The 7944-nt window shown below is 42.5% G+C and overlaps 1 long non-coding RNA gene across 2 annotated transcripts in view; it reads right to left on the reverse strand.

Annotated features, from left to right (window-relative positions):
• LOC125934929 (uncharacterized) overlaps positions 1–5407 on the reverse strand; it is a 476458-nt gene extending 471051 nt beyond the window's left edge. The window contains exon 1 of one of the 2 annotated variants that reach the window (XR_007461577.1): positions 5317–5407. This is a non-coding gene — a long non-coding RNA (uncharacterized LOC125934929). The remainder of the gene's footprint in view (positions 1–5316) is intronic. The other variant, XR_007461576.1, reaches the window with a different exon arrangement.
• Between the last annotated feature and the right edge of the window lie 2537 nt (positions 5408–7944).

Here is a 7944-nt window from a genome sequence, read left to right on the forward strand (position 1 = left end):
CTTAGGCAAGTCAGACTCAGTGAAGGAAGAGTTGGTAGGTGTTAAATGAAAACTCATAGGCTGTCCATTAATTGAGGATTTTAACTGTTGTATGGCATGCTTTGCTAAGGGATGGTACTTCCTAGTAAGTGCCAGTATATTTGCAAAAATTATTCATGCTAATTAATTCTATGGAAATCGAGTAGGCAGCAACTAAGGAAAGGTAAAAACCAGAAGCTGTAATTGATAATTAGTGAGAAAAATTATAAATGCTTCACCAGCACAACCACAGAAGTGAACCAGTGACATTCAAGGCCATGAAGTTTAAGGTGGTACCTGTGGCTGGGCTCCTCCACCAGCAGACATATGAAGGCTACTGTGAGATGCCCCTCCTCCTCCAAAACCCCCAAAATGGACATTCAATTACCTTCCAACGGTTCATGATTTCAAGTATGTAAAAATTAATAACCAGAATGAAAATATATTTTGTCACCTTAAAGAGAGTCAGTGGCTGCCAGATAAGCAGAACTTATCTTCTGGTACAATTGAAAACACATCTTCTTACAAAATGACTCAACACAGAACGGTTATCACTCACATTATCATAGGAAAGCGAGGCCACAGTGGCAAACGCAGGCAGTGCATAAAACATGAAGGTCATTGGGGCGCCTGGGTGGCTCGGTCGGTTAAGCGTCCGACTTCGGCTCAGGTCATGATCTCACAGTCCGTGAGTTCGAGCCCCGCGTCGGGCTCTGTGCTGACAGCTCAGAACCTGGAGCCTGTTTCAGATTCTGTGTGTCTCTCTCTCTCTCTGCCCCTACCCTGTTCATGCTCTGTCTCTCTCTGTCTCAAAAAATAAAATAAAATAAAATAAACGTTAAAAAAAAAAACAAACATGCAGGTCATTTAAGAGACTCCTCTAGGCCCAATTCTGTGCTCATTAGGCCTGGTTACTGACGGATTTGCTATAAGGTCTATCAATAGAATCGGATGATCCAGCTGATGAGCATTTTGGTTTCTGGGACAGTTGTCTTTGTCACCAGAAATATGTTATTCTCCTTGACCACATGAGTCTCATTAGCTAATTAATGTGACTTCTCACCTAAGAAGCAGATGCACTCTCAGTAAACTCAAACCAAATCAAGTTTCTGAACCTGGTCTAAACCTTAGACCTTGGAAAATGCTGCTGCAAAGACACCTTGCTAAGGCTCCAGAAACACAACTGGATGCCCTTGTGTTAGAGGTCTACTTCCCCCTGGCACATAACATGTACCCTGTCTGTAAACTCTTCTAGCTGTTACTTAAACTAGGTATGGACCAGGTTTCCTTTTCCTTGTGCATCATGGGGCTTAGTTTGGAGCAACCCTCTGGTAAGCTGGAGAGGTGCTCTCTCCAGGGCTCCCATATTCTACCACCAGTATTTCCCACATGGAATTGGAAACATGTGTGTGCAAGTCAGCCTCCCTCTGTGACATGGGCAAGGACTTCTTTTTGCTCATCTCTGTATCTCCACACTTGGTGCTTGGCACGTTCAAAGTATCCCGTCAATGGTTGAGAATCAAGCCATCACTCAGTACCATCAAGAACTTACTGAGGATTTATACGTACAAAATTCTGAACTACAAATGGTATGGCTCCTATCCTCAAGCAAAATCAATGAAAAACTTAAACTTTGAACCATGATTTGGTCGTAGGTATGGGCCTTTATCAAAGAAAAACAACTCAGCAACCAGAAGTAATTTCTACACAACATATTCTCTTTCTCCCTTTCTCAAACACTGTTGAAGGGATTCTTGCTTGGTGCACAGCAGCGATTCATGAAGACCCCTTCTTTTCACAGTCTTACTTCACCTCACACAAGCTCTTTCATGCCCCTCTTCTTCTGATGCTCCCCACAAAACACCTGTTCTAGATCTGGTCCTCAGAGCTCACTCCTACTATCCCTCCATCCTTCCCCTTAATTCTGCATCACAATGGCCCAAGAGAACTGGTTTGATAGTATCAACCTTGCTTGAAATGTAGAGAAGAAAAAGAAAATGAGTAAGCAAAACCAGAAGCATTCTTCCTAGACAGTGAAAGAACACCTTGAAACTATCATACATTAAAAATGTTGGCCTGTTTAAATACAGATACAACTTACAGGTGCCAAAATGAGCAAGCAACGGTCCAAAGAAAAGAGTTTACATTTTTTAAGCATCCACAGTGTTAAGAGACTTGTGAAACTTAATCACAAAGTATTTATTGAGCACCTACTCTAAGAACTGCTTTGGAAAAGGATGTGGTGTTGGGGTACCCAAGACTATCCCTACATTCAGACATGTACCACATGAACTCACAGAACTCGGCTTATTGTTATTACAGCTAAGGTTTTGTACAGCAATATACTAAGGATACACAGCCTATCATAGGGAGAAAAGACTTAGGGCAAGCCTGGAGGACTCCATATACAGACTTTCTTATGCTCTCTCCTTCCCATGAGAAGTCACAGATACAACGCATCCTTCAGCAACAGAAATGCAGCAACATGTGTACAATGATTCAGCCTAGGGAAGCTCCTTAGAGACTTAGTGCCTGGGGTTTTTACTGAGGACTGGTCATGTAGGCACTCTCTGCCTACCACATTATAATTTTTTTAACATTTATTTTTGAGCGAAATAGAAAGAGAGAGACAGGGGAGGGGCAGAGAGAGAGAGAGAGAGACACAGAATCCGAAGCAGGCTCCAGGCTCTGAGCTGTCAGCACAGAGACCGACATGGGGTTCAAACTCACGAACCATGAGATCATGACCTGAGCCGAAGTTGGACGCTTAACCGACTGAGCCACTCAGGCACCCCTAGCACATTAAAAATTCCAGACTCCTAGAGGGAAGCAGTGTTCAAGCATAAATTGTATTTTTGCACAAAACTCCAGGCACAATGAGCCATAGCTGTGAACCAGCACAGTGAACCAACACTCAGAAAAGCAGGTCCCTAGATACCAGCCAAGAGCCAACCTTGCCATCAGTCCTTTTTAAGGGTAGCAGCCTGAGGTCTCCTATGTTCACTCTTTTCTGCAGAGATACAAAGACCAAGTTCTTGTCCTTGAGGCAAATAACATTTAGAGAACTAAGATGTATACCTTAAACAGGCAGAGCCCCACAGTAGATGTAGCATGCTAACACGAAAGCAACATTTCCCAAAATGTACTCGATACCACCTTTATCACAATCACCAGGGTGTTGGTCAGCCTACTGGCTAGAGCTCAAGCATCCAAAGCAGTTGAAGGATGGAACATGAGTCAGATCCAGGAGTTCTGGTGAGATTACGGAAAACCCTGGATACCACCATGAGAAATTTGAATTTGATTTCACAGCCATGGGACGCCAGTGATTTTTATGTATTTTTTCTTCACCAACTAATTATAAGTTCAAAGCAACACTGTTTGAAGACGCATTATGTAGAAGAGAGTAAAAGGGGAGGAGACCGTAGGCCAAGAAACCAGAACTTCAAAGGAAAGAAAATGATCATAACTGATACCAGGGGCCATGTGCTAGGAGTTAAGCCACTGGCCAGGTGCATTCATTGTTGTGTTGGCCTTCTATGGTAGGTACTACTATCCCCATTTCACACATAAGCTTGCCGATGGCACACAGTGGATTTGAACCTGGATAGTGTGATTGCAGCACTCAGGCGCTTACTCAGTATCCAACAGAAGATATGCACCAACACAACATCTGGATAACAGAAAAGTGGTGAGCCAGTGCCCATAGCGAGGAAGTGATCATGCAAACTTCTATTATCTCATCCTTTCCTCCTTTTGGATGCCTTCTTCTAAGATTGATAGAAGACAGAAAGAGAAAGGTAAAACCAGAAATGGTCACATTTTTCTGAATGGGAGGTGAAAAATCAGGAGTCACAGCTGCTTCTTGACCCAGGTAGATAGTAAGAAACCAAGTGTCGGGGCTCCTAGGTGGCTCAGTCTGTTCAGCCTCCAACTTCAGCTCAAGTCATGGTCTCTCGGTTCATAGGTTCGAGCCCCACATTAGGCTCACTGCTAACAGCACAGAGTCTGCTTCAGATCCTCTGTACCCCCATCTCTCTCTGCCCCTCCCCCGTTTGCACTCTCTTTCTCAAAAATAAATAAAACAAAAAAGAAACCAAATGCCATGTCGCATCTTGATTTAAAGAAAGGAGTGGAGACTGTGGCATTTTTTTATCTTTAATATCTCAGAGATTTACACTATACAAATGCTCCTTCCTGTTTATTTCCTTCTGACATAATTCAACCCAAACATCACTTAATAACTGGACAATGCTCAAGACTTTGATTTTTAACACATCTAAAATTAACACTCCAGAATCATCACCAGCCTCATCAAGATTCATTTGTTGATCACTTGACTGCATAAAACGTTTTGCAGCTGCTAAAGCAAGACACCGACCCCAACGACTTCAGAGGACACAACACGGTAATTTGCTTAATCGATAAATCTCTCTCTTGGTTCTTCATGAAACCCAGAATTAAGCAACAAGACATGACAAGCCACTGTTTATGGGGAATTAATCTGCTGCCTCAATTGACATTAAGCAGGAGGCCAAAGGCCATTAAAACAAGTTGAAATTAAAGCACCAAAATAACTCAGTCTTAAGACACCAAACTTGTCATGTTGGAAATGACTCTAAAATCTCTATTAGCTATTAACACAACTTCTAAGCGAGCTGTCCACAACTTCCGCATTCTGATTCCCTATTAGCCCATTTCAACACTCAGAAGTATGGCTAAGAAATGACAAAGAGAAACAACTTGAACAAAACCCCCAACAGCTTTGACATCACCCCACAGGCCTGTGACATGTATTGTGCTATTGGGGAAAATTCTCTTCCCCTAAGGAGTCGTGGCTGCAAGAAGCTACACGCTTCTTTACTGTTAAAATATGGCAACAGTGTACAAAAGAAGATACAACCTGCCCTCCAGGAGTCTCACAAGGAAGATGGGGCAGATACAGCTTAAAAAACAATTCAAACAGGCACAGGTAAATATGCATCAAGAGCAGTAAAAGCATGGGCCATGGAAATCCAACGGCCTCAAGATGAAGCCTGGCTCCACAAGTCACCGTCTTAATCAAGTTTAATAACCCTCCCTGTGCCTCAGTCTCCCCTTCTGAAAAACTGGCTGAATAATAATAATACCCACCTCACGGATTCTTGTGAATCATGAATAAGAAAACATAGAATGCTCAGCACTTAAAAGGATATCAACAAATGTTAGCTGCTCTTATCACAGAATAGTTGTTTTTGTTTTTACTATTACTACCCCTCCTCCCACCATGGCTACTCCCATCCATGTTTTGCCCCATACCTTAAAGATAAGGAGGCTTCCAGGCTGCAGGAAGTGGTCCAGTTCTGAAGGAATCACTCATCTCAGGCAGGGAAGCTAGGAAGCTCATGGTTTGTGAGAAATGTCAAAGAAGGCTATTTCAGATGGAGGAGATGGCTGTAAAGAGGAGTAAGCATAGCCTGCATAAAAAGGATAAGTCTGCTTTAAATGGCTTCTTGAGCTGAGGAAAGGCACATGTTCACAGGTCATATGATTTTCCAAGCTGGAAAGTAACTTAGAAATCCTTAAGTCACTCAAAAAAAAAAAAAAAAAAGAAGAAGAAGAAGAAGAAGAAGAAGAAAAAGAAAGAAAGAAAAAAAGAAAAGGAAAAAAAAGCAGCTCTTGGAAAGCCACAAAGATCTTATGCCCTCCTCTAGTGCTGTTTGAGATTTTGGAATAAATTCAGTACGAAGAGGGGGGGGGGGGAAACGATGGATCCAAGGGTACCTTTGAGGGAAAAAAAAAATTGTTTCTATTTTGAAAGAACCATATTCCTTGGCTGGATCATGTGGCAACAATGTTAACACTGAATGGGCTCGTTCACCACTAGCTTTCCTTCCTCATTTATGGGGAAAAAACCCCCCAGTGCCGCTACTCTCATTGGCAAGCCCTTTTGCTGCTTTTTATTCAAATGCCCTAAGACACCTCCACACTGCCTCTGACACACCCCAGGACAAAAAGACCCTGAGGGTCAAGTGACTGGCTCTTAGCCACACAGATAGTTGATGATGGAGAGAAACAGGGATCCTGCTAACAGAGAGGAAGGTTCAGAGGAAGAGAGGAAACAGAAATGACAGTAAGGGCTTAGAATAACTTGCTGTGGGAAATCAAACGGCGTGAGCAACTACGTAGATCTGAGCAAAAGCCAGACTGAAGCAAAATGATTTTTAAGGAAAAGCATTTTTGCTGCTGTATGAAGTACACAATAAATTAACCCTGTCAGATTCCTTAGCTTGGCACCATTTGCTATCAGAACACAAAGCGAAATAGCAACACAGTATATTTAAAGGTAAAAACCAGGTGTAATACTTCTCATTTGAGAAAGTTTCCTTTTATAATTGGTGCCTAACCCATTCCAGGTAAAAGTTGAAATGAGGGTTTTTGTTTTTTGTTTTTCCACACCTAGTTATAACAAACTTAGGTTCAGCGCACGATCTCACAGTTCGTGAGTTCAAGCCCCACATCAGGCTCTGTGTTGACAGCTCAGAGCCTGGAGCCTGCTTCAGATTCTGTGTCTCCCTCTCTCTGTGTGCCTCTCCCCCTCTCATGTGTGCATACGTGCTCTCTCACTCTCTCTCAAAAATAAAAAAACATTTAAAAAAGTTACAAACTGAGTGCACAAGAACTTGGACTTTTTTGGGTGTTCCCCAAGTCCAAAGTCGAGTGAGTTCTGCTTCCCTTAGAAACGTCCTCTTGTTCTGGCAGCTTGAAAACATTTAGAATGCTCCTCACCTTATATTTTCGTTTTAAGCAACTGGTGGCAGGGCATTTTCCAGGCAGAGTCCTCATTTTGGAGACCTTCTTCCTTCCCAGTACAAGTGTGTGCATATTGACCTAGACCTGTGCTTGCGACAGATTCTTAGCAAATGTTTGATGGTGACCCTGGCTGTCTAGGGTCAGCTACTACCCTTAGCTATGTTTCATAGCCTTTTCTCAAAAGGGACAGGGTGAGAAAGGGACTTCAAGACCAGAATTTATTCTGCTTAGCGACTTCCCCTACTACTTATCAAAGGCTTGGCCGATGGGAATGTAGGGCAAGATGCACACACCCATTTTTCAGTTACCATCTAAAATCAAAGTTAAACACACTTGTAGCATTCTTCCTGCTGACCAATAAATCATAGTGTTTTCTCGAAAGACAACTTTTTTCCTGGAGACTGGCCAACAGAAAGATGTGGGCAGCTCCATAGTTTCTATACAGGAGGAGACTGGGAAGGAATCTATCAAGAGGAACATAGGGGACTTTGCTTAAAGCTGTGTTTGCAAACATGCTTCTGTTACACTCATTGCAGGTTTATAGGGCCACTACTTGGGTTTTATCAGGACAGCAGTACCAGATTCAGTTGAGTGGAGTTCACGGAGATAATGGTAAAGCCCCCACAAACAAGGTACCCTCTGGCCTCCAACTGGAGAATGAAGGAAGAGATGAAGGGCCGGAGCGGGACAAACTTGGCAAATGATGAAAATCTAATGTCAGTGTGTCCACTCCAGTATGAATCTGTGTTTGGGGCAGGGAGGCTTCCAGACACAGGCAGTTAAATAGTTCAAAGGCCTTGTTGGAGGGATGCAAGCACATCATTCTCTACCCATCCTCAATATTTTTTACCTTATTCATATTCTATGTAGGTTTGGGGGGGAAATATAATAACATCTGTGAAGAGATACCACCACAAATGGTAGAGAATTCAAAAGTTACACTAGAAAATATGATGAAATGTAACACCCTTCCCACCTCTATCTCCCAGCCACTCAACAACTGTTACAGTTTCTTGAATATACTTCCAAAGCTGTTCTATGCACATACAAGTACATAGGTACGTGTATTTTTATGAACATTTATAGAAGACACATGGAGGAGTAGTTTTCAAAAATTTTTTTGGTGATCCACAA

This window comes from Panthera uncia, assembly GCF_023721935.1.
Source record: "Panthera uncia isolate 11264 chromosome A1 unlocalized genomic scaffold, Puncia_PCG_1.0 HiC_scaffold_17, whole genome shotgun sequence".
Classification (NCBI taxonomy): domain Eukaryota; kingdom Metazoa; phylum Chordata; class Mammalia; order Carnivora; family Felidae; genus Panthera; species Panthera uncia.